The sequence below is a fragment of the Mesoplodon bidens genome (genome assembly GCF_964165515.1).
Source record: "Mesoplodon bidens genome assembly, chromosome: 17".
Classification (NCBI taxonomy): Eukaryota; Metazoa; Chordata; class Mammalia; order Artiodactyla; family Ziphiidae; genus Mesoplodon; species Mesoplodon bidens.
In genome coordinates this window covers 72,715,733-72,738,591 of record NC_138174.1, presented here as the reverse complement: position 1 = coordinate 72,738,591, position 22,859 = coordinate 72,715,733, and positions in this window count along the sequence as shown.

Sequence of the window (22,859 nt, the reverse complement as noted above, 5' to 3'; positions counted from 1 at the left end):
AAATACCTTGACCATGTGTGACACACTCCACCCCAAAGGGCTCACCCAGCTAGCTGTGTTTTACCCGCATGCTCAAAATGTGTCGTTTGTACACTCTTGTACACCAAAGAGTGAAGGTAAAATCTTAATATTTTGAGGCGAGGAAAATGAGGCAGCAATGTCTGAATGTTTGGATGGAAATGACAGAGTCAGACCAGCTTGTTAAAAGGCAACAGGTTAGTGACATGACTATAGTACAAGTTAGCAAAACTTCGTAGGAGGATCTGGTTACCTCAACCTCTCCCAGTTAGACACTGAGAATTAGAAATGTCTGGTTATAATCTTAATTATTCAGTGTTCTACACAGTCCAGTCACAGTGCCCTTTTCAAGATGAGACACGTTTACTTTATGGAAGTTAAGTTAAGACTCAGTCTTGGGCCTCACTGATTGCTTTTTTTTTTTTTTTTCTCTAATCAGGTATGCTATTGGTCTTTAGAATTCACTATTTGTTTTGTGTTGGTTCCATCAAAGGGTCTAAAATTCTGCTCTAGGCATTGTTACAGATGACCCACAAAATTAAGATGATTCCCTAGGTTAGTCTGACATCTGACTTGTCTATATAATACTGCATATCTGGAACACAGATACATTAGCCATGGAAGGATATTATTTGTATCTTATTAAATTTAATAAGAAGATAACATTTCTATAAAGTGCTGGAAGTACAATGGTGAATACTACCTGACCTTTGTTCTTGTGAAGGTTTAAAATACTCCGAAAGAGGCAGACATGATATCGGGCAGTGCTATTGATGCAAAGGCTGCCATGGGGGGAGCCCTGTATGTGCTGAAAGATAAACAAGAGAAAACAAGGAAGAAAAGTAGAACACAGAAAACAAGAATGGACCAGGCTAACTGCTTGAAAACATTTTGGAAAGTTTGATAGAAGAGTTAACGTTTAGACTGAATCTCGAAAAGACAAGCTGACACTCTCCAGGGCCCATACAATATGTTTAATGAGCTACAAGTTGGCATGACCGGAAATTAGATATATTTGGAGAAAGGGTACAACCAGATTGGAAAAGAGGCTTGTAGGATGGGTCTTATCCTCCAAGCTAAGGAATTTGGAGTTTATCCAAATGTAGCTGATGGAGAATGGTTAAAGAATTTTAAACCAAAAGAATTAAATGTGCTTTAGAAAAACTTCTGGCAACACACGTAGTTTGGATCAAAGGAGGGTGAGAAATTGGAGGGTGGTTGCAATGGAGAAGTCCAGGGCTCATGAGTCCAGGGCAATCCCCTGAAATTCATCAAGCTCAATTATCCTCCTTTCAGAGTCAATGAGGTCCTAGGAGCCATAGCTTCAGGTGGGGACATCCTGGTGGCTGTGTCACTTGGAACTCAGATGAGAGGTCTGGGCAGGAAACAGGACAGTCATGGAGGGCTGGTGACTGTGATTATTAAGATCGCTTACGACTAGGAAGAGAGAAGGCTCAACTTTTCTCCAATTTGTACACTCTACTATTCTCTCTCTCTCTCTCTTCTCAACTTCTAACCATCCCCATTTACTTCCCAAACTGAAATAAATAAACAGAAATCTCTCTGACTCTATATTGCTTTCTAGCTCCCACCCTTTGAGCTTTCTTTCTCTTCTCAGCCAAGCTGCTTGAAAGTGATGAGAGTGACATCTTCCTTCCTTTCCTTCCCTTCCTCACCTCCCATGCATTTTTCTTCTGACTACCATCTGCTCTCTGCCTCTAGGACTCCACAGAAATGACTCTGGCAAAGGGTAGCAAAGATGTCTTTATCATCAGAGCTCCTAGACTCTGTTCAGCCTTTATCTCCTGAATTGCTGTGATCACTCAGTATTGTAGAGCTTTCCTTGGCCAAATATCAAAGGGGAGTCCCTTCTCCTTTCCAAAGTGCAAATGTATTCATTAGTACTTATTATTTTTTAATTAATGCAGTGATGGATGGATTCCAAAGCTACAGTTTTTGTTTGTTTGTTTGATTGTTAACAAATTTCATTTACTTCCTGGAAATTTAAACACCTACCATCTTCCCTGCCCTTTGCTGGTGATGTCCATTTCCTTGAACTATTTCATAATATAGGCAGAGAAAACACTACCTCAGAAAAGAAATTCATTCAAAGTCAATCTCCAGGAACATAGCCTAAAAAATGCTCTCCCCTCGTGGGGTAACCTGCCTGCTCTTTCATTTTTGAGATGATTCACAATGATGTGATGGTGTTGCAATCTATTTTGTGTCCTATGAGACCCTAAAAGGGGGAGGGGGTAGTTCTTCTATATTTTATCAAAAATAGTATGAAGAAACAAGCATGCAAAAAATTCTCAAGACCAGACCAAGAGGTACAGAGTGAAGACCATTCCTATGTTTATAGCTCCTTCTTACTGTACAATTTATATAAGTTATCTATGGAGAATATAATGGATCAAGTCACATAACCCCATGCTCCCCTCACCAGAGTTTATCAACTCCTCATGAAGTTTCCAGATAAAGAGACATCGTTCCATGACAAATGGCTCCAAGTAAAGGTTGTAACAAGGATTCACTGACACAATTTCTATGATGCTATCCTCTTATGATTCTTCTTCTACATCATTTTTTCCCCACCTCACTTTGAGATCCTCCTCTTCATGCCCTTAAAATTGGTGTTTCCTGGGGTTTTTTCCTTGGCCCACTAGTCTCCTTTCCATCATCTCCCTGGGTGATCTTGTGCCCTCAAGGTTTTGATGACATCAGGGATGGGAGATTCACTACCCTTCCCGGCCCCCATCCCTGTGGATGTACCACAGGCTTGTCATCCCACATGCAACATGTCCTCAACTGAGATTTGGAGCTACTCATCTTCCCAACTAAGACTGGTGCTTCTTAACATTTTCCCAGTCGTAGATATCGGTACTATCAAGGAGCCGATCACTGAAGCCAGACATTCTAGAATATTCCTAGATCATCTCCCCAAATAGACACTCAGTTGACTACACTAGAATCCTTTGTCCAGCCCCCCAGTGGCCTTCCTTCCTCACAAATTTAAATTCCGCAGTCTTCTTTAGATCAGCCTCAAGTCAGAGGGCCAGGAGAACCCCTGAGACCACAGTCCTATTCACACCCCCAGGAGAACAATGAGCATTTTCTCAAGGGTAGTTGACAGAACATTTCTGTACCCTTATATCTGGGATCATTTTCAATCACTATGTAAGGAAATTTATGAACAAAAATCCTTGGATCCAATATACCTAATCTGCTGATGTTGGCCAAAACTTATAAAATGTTAAAACTATGGTCTAAGAAGACAGCAAGTGAGAAATATGACAGCAGGAATATCCATTAGAGAATGAATGCTGAAATCCATAATTAAAATAGTAGCTTGCTTCCTACATGGCTCTGTTATTAATCTGTTCAAATCTGTAAATTACAATATCAATCACTTTACTAGGGGGAGAAAATTCTCCCAGTCTGTATTCCATTTACCAATATGTCACCTGAAGAAGAACCTATCTGGGACATTTCCCAATATCCGTACATGTCAAATTAAATTATCTGGTCATCTCATTTTGATGCCTCATATGTATTCACTATAAAAGACCCCCTTACTCCCCCAAAAAGGAGATGAGTACAGTTGAACGAAATTTTGGAGGGTAAAATGAAGAGTTTGTCTCCCATCCAGGTGACTGGTTCCAGGGATATAAATAGGATTCAAATGCAGACCTGATACCTGTGACTTCCGGTTTCCAAAAGAGTAAAACAGAAATGCGTAAAACAGATCACCCAGGGAGATAGAAGAAAGGATACTAGGGGGCCAAGGAAAAAACCCCAGGAAACACCAATTTTAAGGGTATGAAGAGGAGGACCTCAAAGTGAGATGGGAAAAAAAAAAAAAAAATTGTCCTCTAACATCCTGTCTGAGAACCAGTTTGTGATTTGGCCGATTCAACCAAGTCAAAGCTTTGGAAATGATTTAATGAAACCCAGTCAAAATCTAGGAATACTGCCCATTGCTGATGCAAATGAACAAGATTCAGTTTTCAACTGATCAAAATCATTAATTCCGTCCTTAGATCTATAAATTGGCTATTGATTTTCACAGGGGGAATGACTCTCTCTGTACCATCACAACTCAGAAATAGAAAGTGAGTTTCCTCCCCACAGATACATCTGTTTGACAGCTCTGACTGAGCTCCCTTGGTAAAGCCTCCACAAAATTTACATCTTTCTCTATGACCTCTGAAATCTTCTACACTAGAAAAAAAGAACCCCCAAATCCCAAAGTGTCCTTTGCATATAGATGCCTCCATGGGATTGTAGCTGTGGTTGTGGAAATGGCTTCATCTGTCAGCCACCTAATGCAGGAGGTTTTCTAATTGATAATGAGCTCCTTAGGGGAACATAATTTCAGAGTGTAAATTAATAATCATTTTCAAAGGATGGCACCTGACTTTTAATAAGTTCTCTACTACGTTGTGTGTTATCTTTTGTAATCAAGTTGTCCTAAAAAGGCAAATTTACAAAAAGAAAAAAAAAATGTGTTGAGTTTGATGGTATGCACATAAGTTAACAAATCAACAATTGTGGTGACTCTACTTTTTAAAAAATACAAAACACCATCTGTGTTGTCTAAGACAACTTGTTGAGTTTAAAAGTATTTCACACTAAGATCTGAGTACATGTAGGGCAGGTGTCTCTTAAACCCCAACTAGATGCTGACTTTGCCTGGAAAAGCTTAAGAAAGTTTTTAGTGAAACTCAAAATAGTAACATAAACGTTGACTTATTTAAAAAAAAAAAAAAAAGAAAGAAGAGCCCTTTAGGTCTCCCGGTTCATCCCAAATGGTTCTCAGTGTTTTTAATAACCTGCATTTAGGGGGGTGGATAATGCACTGGCGATAAAGCATTTTATTAATACACATTTCAGCAGCCAGAGAGTGTGAAGACAGTGTTGGTATTGTTGCTGAGGGTTTTGTTTTCTGATTACGAAGGACTGGAAGGCCTGACGCGCCAGGGCTGAGTGATTTCATCAGGTTTGTTCTGTGGTTCCCCATTGTCGCCCTTGAAAAGAACATTCCCACAGAGCGGGCTCTAAAGACAATAAACATCGTACGTTAAAAAGAAATGACATAATATTCGGTGCTGATAAGGGAGCTTTTCCCAGGGGCTGCGTGGGACTGAGCCCAGGAGGCCGTCTGAGCTGGGTGCCTGGAAGGAAGTGTCCCCAAAGTGGTTTACGGAGCCAAGGCAGCCTCGGCACAAAGGACCCAGAAGTGGGCAGGTCCCTCCCGGCCTCTGTGAAAATCAATCCAAGGAAGTCTGAGGCTGTGGAGCAGTTTCCTGTCCACTGTGTGGGAAATTTAACTGAGGGCAAACGGCCGGCAACAATGGGACAATATATTATAATAAACAGGAAAAATAGCATTGGCCACGGAAATCAATGGCTGGACTTCATGAGGCATTCATAAGATTGACAAGTGAATAAATTAAAACCCAAAGGTTAGGACACTGAAAGAGAAGTTAATTTTATGTCTGTCCTGGAGCTGCCCTTTTCAGACTCAAATTAAGACTGTGTATAATAAAATAAACACAAAGTCTTAGATGCACAGAGAAGGCTTCGCTAAGACCTACATCGTCAGAGAAGCAGAGGTCCTTTTAGGAACGTTCCCCTGCATGTGCAGCGCTGCTGACAGGGAGTTAACCCCCTCGACAGCGTGACCAAAGACTTATTTAAACGAGTTCCTTGCTTTCAATAAACCTGCGCTCAGCAACCAACTGTTCATCCAGGAAGTGATGTGACACCGCAATACCCTGAAGAAGTTTACTCAACCAGAACGGAATGGAGATGTGCTATTTAATTTAAAGAACCCAGGAAAAAGCCACACGAGACTCCTCCAAACCCCCAAATAATTATCCACAACAGAACACAGCTAACTCTAAAACAGACTTCATTTCCATAAACAATGATCAGTCCATTTCCGTGCTGTGGCTTCCCTTTTTAAAGATGTTTGTAAAGTGTGTTTGGCTTTCTTTGAATAATAAAATGACTTTAGTTAGAATTCACCACTCAACCTTGGTTTTGCAAGAAAGTGTTTGACACACCAACTTCTTTCTCCTAATTACTGTGAAAGACAGAGCTTTGTTCGGCAGACAAAGCAATAGGCTGAGGATTTTGAGACAATTAATTCTAACCCAGGCTTGGCGACTAACTCTCACTCCATCTCAGTTCCTTTGACAATTAAGCATGAATCCACAGTTTCTGAACTTTTGTTTTAAGTTATTACAAACCATGACATGTCTGATGGCTGCCGCTGGAGAGCTGTCTCGCATACCCTAATATTTAGAAGCCATACCTCAAGTATGTCTTACAAAGTCTGGTTTGGGTTTCAAAGATGTTTTGCTGCATTCTTCATTTTACTCTTTGATTTTGGACTGAGACGTTTTCTTTACATACCAAGGATTGCTGACAGGGTCCAATGTTTTGCAAAGTTGTACGATTTGGTCTTTAATAAAGAAAAATTAACTCAGGAATTTCTAGCCTCCTAGTCTCCTAAGAACATTCTTAAACACATTAAAGCAGAAAGATAATATCAGAGTGCCGAACTCTGGTTTCACCTTAAAATTTTTACTATGATTTTAGGAGGATGTAGAAAGATTAAGAAATAACATCCTTCAATCTCTTTATTATTTTAAATGTGGTAACAACCTAGTTTTTTTTGGGGGGGGATGGTTGGTTTTTGTTAGGTTTGCCCAGAAGGAGGAGAAAAAAAGTCAAATTTATTTATTTGTTTAAATTAATCCAACCTCATTCTTAAACATTGACTTCAGCAGCTGGTCAAACACAACCAAGGCGGCCAGCAGAGGGCAGTATATAACAGCAGACACAGTCTTTATTCGAAAGGTAAATCCTACCAGTTCTACACGCCAAGAGACATAAAATAAAAATACAATTCTACATGGAGTAGTTTCTGACCAAAGAAACAAACATTCTGGCATCAAATTAGATATTAGAATGCAGTCGGAAGACGTGAAGGCTCCTGGAAAAATCCGCTGCGGTTCCGTGACATCCCCCGAAGGAGGCCCTTCACACGCCTCACTTCGTGTTGTCTCTAAGGCCAAAAAGAGTCACTGACTTCTTCGTCTCAGCGTTTTGTTTAATTTAGATTCCATCCCGCTGAGCACAACGTCCAGGTCTATGTTCAGAAGAGAACCCAGAGCGCCTTCAATGAACATTAACAAACCTGGGCAGACGCCTTGCGGGCAGCCGGGCAGCTTCACCCACGGGGAGCTCCTGGCCGGGTTTCCACGTGGTCCCTGCAGGAGGGCGTCCCCGCGCTCTGCCCCACGGGCATCCTCCTCTCCTCCCTCCGCCTTCATCCTTCTCCACGTCGTAGGTTTCACAGCTCCATCTGCAGACCTGGCATCTAACCCCTTCTAAGTGGCGGGCAAAGCTTCCATGGGAAGCCCCATTCTCGGACAAAGCTGCAACTCCAGTCTGGTCTTCTGGGTCTTCTACAACTTTTACCCGTCATTGAAATTAACAATAGCATGCTTTCCTTGACAGCCTGGGCGCTGGCCTCCTTCCCTGGGGCCAAGGCCAGGTTTTCTGGGTTCCTCTCCCACACAAGCCCCACCCTTCCTTCGCCCTCTCCTCACCCCCGCCGTCACCTCCACCCCGACTCTCTTTCCCCTTCCCAGCCTCAGACCACGACGGAATTGAATTAATAATCAGAGTAGCCTCCTGGGCACCGATATTTCCTCAGTTTTCCCGTGACCCGACCCAGCACCCCTCTCCAGCTGTTTACTCCCTATTCAAACATCTGGCAGTTCTTCTTGCTTACCTTTTTTTTTTTTTTTTTTGTCTTTTCCTTAGGAAAGGAAAGTACAGGACAAAGACAAAGGCTGTACTGCTGTACAAGAATAAGAAGGATGAACAGGCTACTCAGGGTCTGAACCAAAGTCAGCACAGGGGTTACGGAAACCCCAGGACTGCAGTCAATCAACTCACCTGGATGAGTTAAGACCTCGTGACCTCATCTGAGTGATGAGTGGGCTCCCTTTTTAAAATCCATTGTATGACGAAAAGGAAAAAAAAAAAAAAAAAAAAAAAAAAAACCTTAGTTCCTAAGCAGCTGCATCTCCCGCTGAAATCGACATGAACTTGAGGGTTTAACTCAAAGGTGTTTCCTTTCCTCTCAAGATAATTTATCACATTTCACTTCAAATATGGAACGTGAGTTTGCTGGAAGGTGTAAAATACACCCCGTACTTTCAAATATTTCAAATTAAAAAAGAATAAATACAGAATTTCATAGTTTTCAAAGAAATATGTGTTGCCTTCCCGGTTATTCACGTTTAATTTGAAAGGAAAACTATTTTTAAAAGCTAAATAAGGATGATATGATTTCCAAGAGTAATATGGAATCTCGACATTTCTCTCTATCCCACTGTCCACTTCACACCTCAGCTGAACTTGACTCAGTCTTGGAAGAAAGATATCACTCTGGAAAAGGAGATTCCTACAGTCTACCCCATGAACAAACTCAGCCTTTGAAAGAAAACCTCTGTGGACAATGGCATTGCTTCTCTCATCTCCACAATAAGAGCCTTAAGTTCACATTCACCCGAGTCCAGCGTGATTTTGAAAATCAATATATCACTATCAACAATTTCTCCTCTGGTCAAAATTCAGAGGGCTGGTTATTTTAATTTTTTAAGAAATTTTGACCCTTTAATGATTTTTATCCATCTCAGTGAAGACAGGCTGGTTCTCAATATTGAGTCTGAGATTTCAGGGGCCTCAGGCAGTGTCTGGTGCTCAGTCAGAGAATTCACCCTAAGGCCAGCCTCTGAGGGAATCCCTTCAACAGAATCTCTGGCAAGCCTTCATCCTTCATTTTCAAAACACCCCAGTGATGGAGAAGCAGTCTGTTTAAAGGAGGTCCATTCCATTTCTAGGTAGAATAATGGTGCAACAATTCATCCTTATGTTAAGCCCACCCTTGCTTGTAATTTCTATTTATTGATCTTAATTCTAACTTCTGGGCACACATTGGGGAAAAAAAGGCAAATATTCTTCTGCAGTGATATTTGAGTAAAGCTCTCATGTTTCTTGAAAATTCTCTGGGTTAAACAGTGCTGGCCCATTCTGATGTTTCGCATAGAGCACACTAGCAAAGCCTTTCAGCGCCCCAGTTTCATTTCTCAGGATCTGTGTTTGTAACACACAGCTCTGGAAACTGAACACAGTTGGCTAGGTGTGGCCTGACCAGCACCTGATGAGACCTCTCTTTTTTCTTTATCAGTAATTCTGAAACTTGTATGTGTCCAAGCATTACCTAGGGGACTTGTTAAAAATGGACATTTCTAAGCCCTTTTCTTATACATTCTGGTTTCTAGGGGCCCAGACAGCTGCATATGATGAGCAGGTATTCCTCAGCCCATATATTGAGAAATATTTCCTTAGGGGGTATACTTTTTAAAAATCTGGCCTCAGATCTTACTCTTTTTTTTAAGGACACTACAGAGTCATATTGATATTGCAGTCAATCTAAACAGTTAAGTCTTCTCACAGAAACCCCTATCAGAGTTCTCTGCCCTACAACTGTATAAGTTTTAAGGCTAAAATTCATGAAAATGCATTTATCCCTATGTAGTGCTGCCAGATAAAACACAGGAAGCCTAGTTAGATTTGAATTTCAGATAAACAACAAATCGTTTCTTATTGGGACATATACTAAAAATTATGCATTGTCTATCTGAAATTCAAATTTAACTGGGTGTCCTATATTTTTGTTTACTAAATCTGATAACCCTACTCCGTGAAACTTACTCTGGTTATATTTGTTTTTTCTTGTCTCCCCTTTGTGACCATTTTGGACCTAATTCTGTCCTCAAAAGTTTTTAGTTCTCAAAAATATTCTCCTGTTTCTGACCATCAAGTTACTCTCCCTGTTTACGTGAATTCCCAGGGACAGGCTCAGAGTTGATGTTTGCTCCCTATTGTAAAAGAAAGATCCATCTCACACAAGTGATTAAGTACAAATATCCATTTTGCTTCATCATCTCCAACCTTCCCCCAAGTCCAAGATGACTAGTTTGTTTTCAGCTATACCGTAAATAAAAGCACACCTGACTCAGAATCAGAAGGCCTGAGTTCGAATACTGGTTGTACCATTTAAGAGATGTGCGACTTCAGGCAATTAATAGACTTCTCTGAACCTCAGTTTCCTCATTTGTAAATGGGGCTACTTAGGGTGATTATGAGAAGTTAATGAGATGATAGGAAAGTCTCAAGCCTTGTGCCTAATAATTAATAATTCCTCAAAAAGAATTCTTCATTCATGAATGTTTAAACTAGTTATGAGAGCTGCAAGTTCAAATTGGCAGAAATAAGTGTGTGAATCACTTCCCGTTTGTCTTAAAGTCCATGAGAAGTATAAAAAGCAATAAATCTGTAGCTATAAAGAAAAAAAGGGGGGGATTGAGGTTAGCAGCTGCAAACTATTACACACAGAATGGATAAACAACAAGGTCCTACCGTATAGCACAGGGAACTATATTCAATGTCCTGTGATAAACTATAATGGAACAGAATATGAAAAACCATGTATATATATAACTGAATCACTTTGCTGTACAGCAGAAATTAACACAAGATTGTAAATTAACTACACTTCAATTTTTAAAAAAGAACGAAAAAAAACGGGGGAAGTCATCATCAGATATACATTATCAATGAGTTATTGGAAAACAGAAAGCCAAGCCTCTGGGCACATGAAATCGAAACAAGAGAGAGCAGCCAGAATACACTCCTCAGTGAAGGGGCCCAGGAAGTGGGCCGATTCTGTGCATCCACACCAAGAGGATGTGATACAGGAGAAAACCATCAGGTACAGGGGAGAATAAGAAAAAACAAAAACAAAAACAGTGTGGCTGACAACAGAGAACCGCATGAATATTTACTTTCACTGAAGATCCGACATGCATACGTAACCAGGGTGTTATCATCAGGAAGACAACAACCAAAGGGAAAAAAATGTGGGCACTGGCCCTCCAGAGCACAGCTCTGCTGGTCCTGACATTCCCTTTGAGGTGGAAGGAGGAGCTTGCAGCTGACAGCAGGCTCTCTCTCTGCCCGTTCCCGCCAAAGAGAAGCCAGGAAACAGGCTGGATCCACATTCCAGGGGCCCCAGCTAGTCCGCCCCATGACAAGGAGAAGGCTGAATATGTATGTGGAGGTGGACTTACTTGCAATGCAGCAGAGAACCCCACCCAGTTCCCAATGTTTCCGTCTTAAAAAGGAGCCGACTATCAAGGAGGAAACACATCGTATGAAAAAGTAAGACGGAGAAACAGTTAACAGTAGAACTGAACCCAGAAAGACACACACAATTCAGACAATCAAGAGACCTTATAGAAGGAAGAAAAAAAAACAACAAAAAAAAAACTTCTCAATAAGATGAGAAAGATTTGAGAAAAAATATTCTATTTTAAGGTAGTAACAGAATTCTACGAAAAAGTTACAAGAACAGGTGAGCAGTTGTATATGACTGATGAAATTAAAAAATACATAAATAAAAGGGACAGAAAATAAAATCTAGGAAATCTCCCGGAATGTGGAACAACATGACAGAAATAGGAAATATAAAATAACATAGGCAGCATCGGGAACAAATCCAGGAGGTGTAATATTCAAATAATACATCTCACAAACTGAGAAAAGAAAAACAGTAAGGAAGAAATTATGAAGACATAATAGGAAAAGAATTCCAATCCTAGAAAAAGTCACCCATCTTCAAATCAAAAGAATCTGACGAGTATAAAGCAAAATGGATGCAGAAATAGCCTCGTGTCTTTTCACAAGGGCAAAGTTAAAAGTCTTGGGACTTCCCTGGTGGCACAGGGGTTAAGAATCCACCTGCTAATGCAGAGGACACGGGTTCCAGCCCTGCTCCGGGAAGGTCCCACATGCCACAGAGCAACTAAGCCCGTGCGCCACAACTACTGAGCCTGTGCGCCACAACTACTGAAGCTTGCATGCCTAGAGCCCATGCTCCGCAACAAGAGAAGCCACCACAATGAGAAGCCCGTACACCGCAATGAAGAGTAGCCCCCACACAGTGCAACTGGAGAAAGCTTGTGTGCAGCAACAAAGACCGAACACAGCCAAAAATAAATAAATAAATGTATATTAAAAATAAAAAGTTAAAAGTCTTAAATGCTTCCATGGGCCGTGGGGGGGTGGGGGTCAAAACCTATCAAAGAACAAGAATGAAAGTGCTATCAGATACCTTATCAGCAACCCTGGTGAAAGAAGACAATGAAAAATGCCTTTAAAACCTGGTGGAAAATGATTTGGGACTCAAATTATAAATCAAATGTGAGATGCTAACCACCTTTCCAGACAATCAGTGATCCATAAATTGTACCTTCCACCTACCCTTTTCTGAAACTTCTTACAAATATAAGCCAGCAAAAGCAAATAGGAAAAAACACAAAAGGATAAATCGTGAGTTTCAGGAAACAATGGATGCAAACCAAGAAAAGGTAAAGTCAAGTCCCCGGATGAGAGCAGAACAGGTGTAGAGCAGATCTAGAAAGAAAATGGTCCAGCTCAGGCCATTAAGGAAAAGGCATGTAATTATAAACTTCAGGACAAGCAAAAAACTGTAAGTAAATCTGTGATCCAATTAGGAAACAAACTAATAATAATAACAAACACTTGCATAAAGCTTACAATATGTCAAACACCTTTTTAATCATTTTTTGTATATTGATTCAGTATCCATCAAAACTGTATGGTTGGGCTTCCGTGGTGGCGCAGTGGTTGAGAGTCTGCCTGCCAATGCAGGGGACACAGGTTTGTGCCCCGGTCCGGGAAGATCCCACATGCCGTGGAGCGGCTGGGCCCGTGAGCCATGGCCGCTGAGCCTGCGCGTAAGGAGCCTGTGCTCCACAATGGGAGAGGCCACAACAGTGAGAGGCCCACATACCGCAAAAAAAAAAAAAAAAAAAAAAAAAAGAGACATATTTCCACATACAATGCTTTGAATTAGCACAGCTTCCAAATTTGTGAAGTGCTAAGTAATGAGCTGGGTTTGTTTTTTCATTTAACTTTTATTTTATATTAGAGTATAGTTGAATTACAGTGTTGTGTTAGTTTCAGGTGTACAGCAAAGTGATTCAGTTATACATATATCCATTTTTTTTCAGGTTCTTTTCCCATGTAGGTTATTACAGAGTATTGAGTAGAGTTCCCTGTGCTATACAGTAGGTTCTTATTACTTATCTATTTTATATATAGTAGTGTGTGTATGTTAATCCCAATCTCCTAATTTATCCCTCCCATGAGGTTTTATAATAATACAAGATTAGGTAAAACAATCATGGAGGAAAAAGACATAGAAAAGGCTCAGATGGAGAAAAAAAAGTCAATCAAAGAAATCAGTGACTCAGATTGTCCAAGCAAAAGGAAAGGGGTGACATCAAAATACGAGTATCCAAGAATAGAGGCTGCCTGTTAAACTGAGAGCAGGACGTACGTTATTACTTTAAATGATGGCAGAAAACTAATGGGAAAGTCAAAGGTAATGATCAGTGTATCAAACCACCTTTTGGTTTGGGGGTGTGAGAGGTGATGACGTTTGCCTGTGGTGTTTATTCCATTTGAATTTTCGTCCAATGGAATCAGTGATTTAAACTTAAGACAGTGACATAAAGATAAGCATGGAAACAATGATTTGTTTCAAATATGTCCTACAAAGAAACTCAAAGTCAAAGGTGATTCAAAGATTAGAAAGTCTGGGGTGGGGGGAGAAACAGACTCGTGAAACCATGCAGGATGAAGTTGCCAATAGGTATCTCTGTAGAGAGGACTTTTCTATAATAGCACTATTTTACTGGCAGTATGCTTAGGAAAATTAGCCAACATCCAAACATTAGCATCAGAGAAACAATCAGCAGAGGCAGCAGGAGCCATTGCGGTAGCTGCAAAGCCCCATAAATATCCCCCAGTGCTATTAGCCTGACAGCAGAGGTGATGAGCACAGGTTATTCTGACAAATAGATGCATATTCCAGACACACTGAATTAGTTCCAGGATATATCATCAGGGGACACCAGATGACACTGGAAACAGGGGACCTCAAAGCGACATAGGGCAAATCATAAGAAAGATGGAGTGCAATTAAAGCGAATGGTCAAATGTGTCAGAAGGCACGGGGCGGGGTGGGGTGGTGGGACCAGGGAAGGTCCAGGAAAGAGAGGGATGACAACACCGCTTCTGAGACACCCATAGGTCACTGCAGACAATGCAAGGACACAGAGAAGAGGGGACTCAAATTATGATGCCGAGCAAATCGATTCCAAGTTATGCAATGATGAAGATAAACTGCCCGAAACAGGCTGTATAATTATCGGCTAAGCTAACAACAAACTGTAGCAATTGTCAGGACTTTATCTTAAGGAAAACAAGAATCTGTAAATATACATTAAACCAAATCAGCAAAAAACAAATTACATATATAATTCAATAAACATAACTGAAGGCCAACTACATGCCAGGCACTGGGCTGGGAATTCAAAGGCAAATATGAGACCCTGTGGAGTCTGTGATACAGACAGGGAGAGGGAACCATGAACAGGTCGAGTTATCGCATAATATACGAGCACTTGTGTGCCTTTAGTCCAGAGCATGGACATGTCACCGTGGAAGGGTTATGGCCGGAGAGCTTTCCCATGAATGCTTGGGATTTTAAAAGACATTTACAGAGAGATGAGGGGAAGGGGCATCGCACGGGAAGAAAGGGCAGGTGCAGAGGAGGAGGGTCGGGGAAGGACGTACGGGGATCAGCGTCCTGGTCGGTGTCTGGTCCGGGCGGAGGAGAAGCTTCAGAGTGGCAGGAGTGGAGCAGGAGATAAGATGGGAACAGGAGGTCCTGGGCGGTCCTGGGCGGCCTTGTGTGTCAAGCAGGGAAAGGGGACTCTGTCTCCAGGCAGTGGAGTCAGCCAGGGTTTCAGTGGGAAGCAGGGAGGGAGCTCTGCGTTTCAGAGCTATGGCCCTGGTGGTGGTGTGGTGGGCAGACTGGGCGGAGGCAAGACTGAAGGTGGAGAGGTTTCTGTCACCAGGTGGGGATGGTGAAGACCTGGAGGGGAAGGACTTTCAGAGTTCCTCTCCCGACGTGGTCATAAGAACAGCTACAAACTGTCCATCGCTGCCCATATGCCAATTGCTTTACCTGAAAAATTCTCTCATTGACTCCCTGTAACCATCAAATGTCTCCCTGTGACAGCTGGAATTCTCCCTGCAGCTCTGAAAAGGTAAGCAACCTGCCAAACCCCTATGGCTCTTTACCCCAGAGCGGCTCTAAAACGCGCCTTCTTAATACCACGTGTGCTTAAGAGAATTTTTTCCCCTAAAAATCCGTAAAACTATAAATCTGAAAATCTGTAAATAAATTGACTTTGGTGAGGAAAGCAGCCATTTCTCTTCCCATAACTTCCATCCTGTGTCTCAGATCAGACCACAAACCACTTCTTTCTGAAACAGTGTGTGGAGTTGACCCTCTCTGCAGCACATGTAACTGAGCTTGCCTGCATTTGTCCTCTAGACTGCAGCTTCCGAAGGCGGGCTGTTCTGGATCTCTTGACCTCCAAGTCTCTGCAAGTGCCCTGCACACAGTACATGCAGTTATGGGTTGAGCGAATGAAGGAATCTCCTGAGTGGCTTTTCAGCCCTTTTACAAGGGCTGTAAACACTTGTAATGGCCATGTTATAGCTGAGATGGTGACTTTATCTGTCAGTAGTTAATGTCCCCTCATCAAAGGACAGGCTTTCCCTAGAGGATCACACACATGCGTCCTTCATTGGAATGGCCTGACTACCAAGCTTTTAACTAGTGAGTGAGAGAAATAAACTAGCACAGAGCTCTACTCATTAATCTTTTATACATAGTATAATCGTTAAACAGGCTGTAAGTCAAAAAATACTACATAAAATACCTTGAAAGACTACGATACTTTTTAATGCTTAAGAAAAATGTTACTTGTTCAGCCTTTACTTAATCATAGCTTAATGTAATCACTGCCGTTTTCCCCATTCCCTTCTTGGAATGTGTCTTCCTCACCAGTTGTGAAGTTGAATGTTAGGGTCGTACCCCTTACAGGGCTCATGTGCGTTTCAGGAACCTCAGCCGTGGGACGGGAGGCCAAACTGTCACCTCAGGCCACTCCTGCTTCTTCCATCTGCCACGGTTTTTCCCCTACATGGCCCACCTCGATCCACTCGGCTACCGTGGCCACTTGAGCTAATTAAACATAGTTCTCTCAGGGTGCCTGTCCTTATCATTCTAGAAAGTGTTTTCTCTTCCCTCTGATCTCTTGACTCCAGTCTTTACTCAGGACCCAGGCAGGCAGGAAGCATTAAGGTAATAAGAAACCAGTCTGCTTTTTATCTCTGAGTCTAGAAGACCCTCCACACCTGACTGCCTCCAGGGATTTTCTTTAACGGCTGCTTTTTTCTATCTTTTTCTTTTTGAAACCACTCTCTCCAAGTTTTATTCTTTTCTGATTAAACCTTTATTCTACAAACAATGCCTTTTCTTATTAGCTTCCTTAGAATCTTTAAATTTTTACATCCTCCATGAAAAAGACTGTATCATTTTACACAGACCCTAAGTTTTTAAAACCAAACCTAAAAAAGGTCTGAAAGCACATATTTTACATGGGGTTTTCTCCTAATCATCTGACCTATCTTTTTTTTTTTTAATATCTTTATTGGAGTATAATTGCTTTACAATGGTGTGTTAGTTTCTGCTTTACAACAAAGTGAATCAGTTATACATATACATATGTCCCCATATCTCTTCCCTCTTGCGTCTCCCTCCCACCCTTCCTATCCCACCGCTCTAGGTGGTCACAAAGCACCAAGCTGATCTCCCTGTGCTATGCGGCTGCTTCCCACTAGCTATCTATTTTACGTTTGGTAGTGTATATATGTCCATGCCACTGTCTCACTTTGTCCCAGCTTACCCTTCCCCTCCCCATATCCTCAAGTCCATTCTCTAGTAGGTCTGTGTCTTTATACCCGTCTTACCCCTAGGTTCTTCTGACCATTTTTTTTTCATTTTTTAAATTCCATACATATCCGTTAGCATACAGTATTTGTTTTTCTCTTTCTGACTTACTTCACTCTGTATGACAGTCTCTAGGTCCATCCACCTCACCACAAATAACTCAGTTTCATTCATTTTTATGGCTGAGTAATATTCCATTGTATATATGTGCCACATCTTCTTTATCCATTCATCTGTTGATGGACACTTAGCTTGCTTCCATGTCCGTCCTGGCTATTGTAAATAGAGCTGCAATGAACATTTTCATACATGACTCTTTTTGAATTATGGTTTTCTCGTGATCTACCTTTTAGGTAAATAAGATTCCCATCCTTCACCCAACAAAGTAGATATATTTCAAATGAGTTCAACTGCATTTCTAAATATATTTTCCCAAGTGATAGAGGGAAATTAGTATGACTCAAGTGAAAAGCCCAGAGCCCTAACATGGGAAGGCTGTTTTTACCAGAATGCTGCTTGCTCATCACGGGATCATGGATCTCAGTCTTCCCTAAGAATCTGCATCGTAAATAAGGCAGCAAGAGCATAGCAAGAAATCAATGCTTGTCTTTTCTTCCTTCTTGTCCCTCCCCACGTACAAAATAGATACTAGTGGGACAAAGGTGATGGAACTAATGACTGATGATGACAAAGTAGCCTAATAGCAGAGAGCACTGTCGTCAGAAGGACACTATTCATCACCCTCATGAAGCACGCTTGCCAATTCCCTCCACAAAAGAGCTGCAGCGGGCTTCCCTGGTGGCGCAGTGGTTGAGAGTCCGCCTGCCGATGCAGGGGACACGGGTTCGTGCCCCGGTCCGGGAAGATCCCACATGCCACGGAGCGGCTGGGTCCGTGAGCCATGGCCGCTGAGCCTGCACGTCCGGAGCCTGTGCTCCGCAGCGGGAGAGGCCACAGCAGTGAGAGGCCCGCGTAACACACACACACACACACACACACACACACACACACACACACAGAAAGAGCTGCAGCTTCTTAGGTCTTCTACTCCTTATCCAGGTCCCATTCCAAACACTGGAATTTAGTGAGCAATGTTTATGCCCCTTGGACTCTAAATGCCCTGGGCTTAATGCCACCACACCATTTAGGAAGGCTAACTCCGTGCAACCAATCGAAAGAAAGCGGACCTGTGAGCCTTCCTGGAGCGCGCGGTACACTATCCCTCCCTCCCCCGCCACACCTATCACCCGCGCTATTGCCTACTGCAGACCCTCTCCCTGGATGGCTGAGCGCTCCAAGAAATGTCCAAGGAAACCGTGTCGCCCCCACCTCGCAGAGCAAGCAAGAATTTACATCCTCAGTCGCCACATTCAAACGATTACTCTGATATAACATTGAAAACATGGCATTTGAAATCAGAAAACTTGTATTTTTAATTCGGTTCTGGTACTCTTCCCTGCTGGCATATTAGAATCATCTGGAAACCTAAAAAGAAATATCAGTGCCAGGCCATCTCCAGAGATTTCGATTTCATTTATCTAACGTGAGTCCTGGGCACAGGCATTATTTAATGGCTTCCCTGATTATTCTAATGTGTCACCACCATTGAGAACACACACACACACGCATGCACGCACACATCTGTGAGCCTTCAAGACAAGCGCTTAATTTAAGTCTTTGAGTCTCAGGGTTTCCACTTGCAAAATAGGGGTTGTGATTTCTTTCTTGACAAGGTATTCCGAAGATTAAACAGGGTATACATATGAAGACATTTTGTAAAATATACATTACTAAATTTAAAGTAGTTTATAATAATCATTAATAATTCAAGATTATTTATTGACTTATTAACTCCTGCTCATTCTTTATTCTACTGCTATTTTTCTGCCCATCTAAGCAAGTGAGTAAGGACTTTGTGTCTCTCTGCTTTGTGTGCATGTGTGCGTGTGCATGTGCACGTGTGTGTGATTTTTAGGGACAAAACAGAAGTTTCCATGAATTAGAAGCTTTTCCAACCCAGGCTATTTGGAAAAGCCAAGACTCTGGGGTATCTGGAGTCAGGAGCAAGGACACTCAGATGTGACTTCCTCAGATGTAGGAGGAAGAAGGCTTGGAACCAGGTGCCCAGACTTAGGAAAGAGAGATTTAAGTTGGTTGGGAGGGCAGTAGAATGACACAATTCCTCCCAAGTTTGTGTAAGATTGTCTGGAAGCAGCGTTCATAACTTTATGTCTCACCCTGAAAGGAAGAGGCCCAGCCTGCAGGATGGAGGCTGGTGATGTGACCCATGAGAGTCAGGGCTTGGGGTGCCTGTCCAGCCTGTTACCGGAGCAGCAGAACTCACCACCTCGAGGTCCACACTCCACTTCACTGTGATTAGAATTCACATTTCTACCAGCTCAGAGGGATCCTGGAGCAGATTTTTTTGAGTTATAGAAATAAAGAAATTAAGCTATATATTATACAATGTTGATATTGTATAATAAAAATTCAGAGCTAATAGTTCTTCATTTAACAAAAGTTTAACAAGACCCACCATGTACCTCAGAGCTACTATATTAGTTTACAGGGATATCCTTTAAACTCAACAAAATAGATTAGGGATAATCATGATAGAAATGGGAATAACTTTAGTACCTTTGTCCTCCCCACCAAAAGGCTCATATGAGATAGTAAATTTGAAAGTGAAACTCTGTAATCAATATGCATTAAGAAGCTGAGGCTATGCCATAGTCAGATACATGCATAAGAGTTGGGTAGCGTCCTAGTCAGTAACTTTTAAATAGCTCTAAGATGAGTATGAAGAAAATTTGGAATAATACCAAAGAGTAAATGCTGTTTAGCATTAGTCATTAGTTGGTTTCAAATTGGGAGTCACAGAGCCCAGGCAGAGTTTGCAGGCTCAAGTCAGAGCTGAGAATCAGAGGAGTCGCATATTGAAATCAAAGTGTGATCCATCCCACTTGTAGGGTTTGGACTTGAAGTCCAGTTTGACCAAGAGACTGTAAAAGAAAGTTCTATCTGTCTCTAGTCACTTTGAGAAAAATTGCCCTGAATGTCTACCACTGCAGCCAAAATCTCTGGATACATAAGCTCAGCCTGTAAATGATGTAACTCAACTTAAACTTGGGATTGGAAGTTGTTTCCATAAAAGATAAATAGGGGACTATAAATAACCCAGAAAGGTTTAGAATCAAGTATATTGATGACATAAATCAAATTCATTGTATGAAGACTTTTGTGTTGAGTTTGGGAATAACAATTTGTATATTTGATATGTAGAGTGTTTATAATGTTTAAGAGAATTTAGCATCCTAGAGAATCCAAAAGATTAGCCATGGTATTAAAATTTTTAAGGTAGTTAATTTAGGCTTGTCATTGGACCTTGAAAGTGAAAAGATAATTTTACCAAGTTTTAAAAGAATATTAGAGTATGTAAAACTAACTAAAGTCACCATGTTTTCTATAATAAATATGAAACTTGTCAATGTGTACTATATTACACTCTGTCTTGGCAACCCTGAAGTATTGAAAATATTTGGCATTTAAGGATAAAAATATGAAACACTTTTAATATCAAATAGGAATATCCATACCCTTTCTCTAGGCAAAGTTTTCTGCACTCAACATGTTTAATCCATTTTTTAAAGACTTTTAGACACAAAAGTATTGAGAAATGTCATTTAAACCAATTCTCCAGCCCTATCAATGAAGATCAGAAATAGAGAAGTTAAGTGATTTGCTCAAACTGCAAAGCTATTTGTGTCCAAAACCAGCAAGAAATTTCACGACCCCCAGCTGAGCGTTTTGTCTCCAGTGGCATCAGGTTGGTTTATTTTTTAATGAGATGATGTCATTCCCTGGTACATACCACTGATAATATCTTAGTCTGAACACAGTAGATGGTTCTTATTTTTCCAGACAGAGAAGACGTTTCAGTTACCCCAATGTTTACAGCTGAGAACATCCCTCTTCCTACGACCCTAACCAAACTTCACAGGCTTCTTTCCTAAAACCATTGGAAAATCCCACTGACCTGAACAATGTTTTATTCTAGCCACAACTTATCCATTATTCAAAAACACTGCCTTTCTTAATGTCCAATATCCTATGTTCACTTTCACAACTTTGTCGTGAATAACTTATTCCATATGAGACTTTGTGAAGTACTTAGAACCCTGAATAATCCTCCTAGGACCTACTGGAAAAGGATCTTATGCTGTAAGACCACTGACTACTTAATTTCTGCTCCAAGCACAAATTGAGGTCCTGTTCTAAAGTGCTAACATTTGTCAAGGGGTGGATGGAAAACAGCTTACGCAGGGGAAGAAATCTGGCCCACTGTCGACAAAGCACTCACAGCCCTTGGAAGAGTGGTATTGTGCAAATGCAAAGCTATTATTACATAAGAACATTCAGAGGATAATATTAGCCAAAATTGTATTAAATATTAATATGAATGCAAATGATGGCTAAGAGCTTTAAAGAAGAACTGTAGAAGTTGATAATATGTGAAGTAAAAGTATGAAAAGCTTGGGTATTTCTAACTGTCATACCACGCAAAGCCAACAAACTGAGGACTAATAATGAATTGTCAGAAGTCATGCTTTCATCTTTAACTCCTTCAACTCAAAAAAATTTAAGTAATAAATGAAGGTTGTCAAATGTTTTTCAATGAGCATTGAAAACTGGACTTAAACCCAATTTACTTGATTTCCATAGGTGATGGCTTTTTGCTGTGGCAACTTGGTTAGGCTAAAACACAGTTCTCAGTTATTCAAACAAACATGAATCTAGGGATGTTTGTGGGTGTGCTTAGAATCCCTAATCAGCTGACTTTTTTTGGCCATGCCTCGCAGCCTGCAGGATCTTAGTTCCTCGACCAGGGCTTGAAGTCACACCCTCGGCAGTGAAATTGTAGAGTCCTAACCACTGGACTGTCAGGGAATTCCCATCTAATCAGTTGACTTTACATTAATCAAAGGGAGATTATCCTAGATAGGCCTGACCTTATCAAGTGAACCCCTTAAAAGTGGGCTTAGGGCTTCACTGAGCCTGAAGGCTCTGTGACTCTTAGCTCATGCTCATGGGTAGCAGTATGCTCACCATCCTCCCTTTCTGACTCTTATGGACTTTGGGGACAGCTCTCACAACACATAGGCCAATTCTCTGCAATAATGGAAACATCTGTCTGTCCTCTCTCTCTTTCTCCCTCTCCTGTTGGTTCTGCTTCTCTGATCGAACCCTGACTAATACACTATACTAATACACTATATTTTTCAATAAACATGTGTGAGGATTGTTGGATTTTCATGGGTAGAAGAATGTACTCTAAATAGTATCATTTTACTTTGTAACCATAACGCATAAAGGAAAACAATGTTTAATTTTACTACCACTGTAGATGACATAATCTACCATTGATTTTAGGATATCACCACTCAAGATGGATGAGCTCTTCAAATGTTTTTCAACTGGATTTCAAATGAAATTCCAAACATGATGAATCATTGGGTCCTAAAAATTAAGGCTTCAATACTTTGGGTTAAAGCAAAGCTTTGGAAATAGCCTAGGACATTTAGTATGGACCCCCCAAAAAAGGGCTCCCAGCACCATGTATTCCTAATGCCTTATTTCCTCCATCCTTAAATGAAAATCACACATGAGCACACACATGCAAACACACTGCCTAGCAGAGCAAAGCAAAATGTAAGATTGGGGCCATCTCTCAACAAGCCTTAAGAATACTGAAAATTTAGAAAACAGATTAAACTATAATTTAGTTCAAAGTTGAATAAAA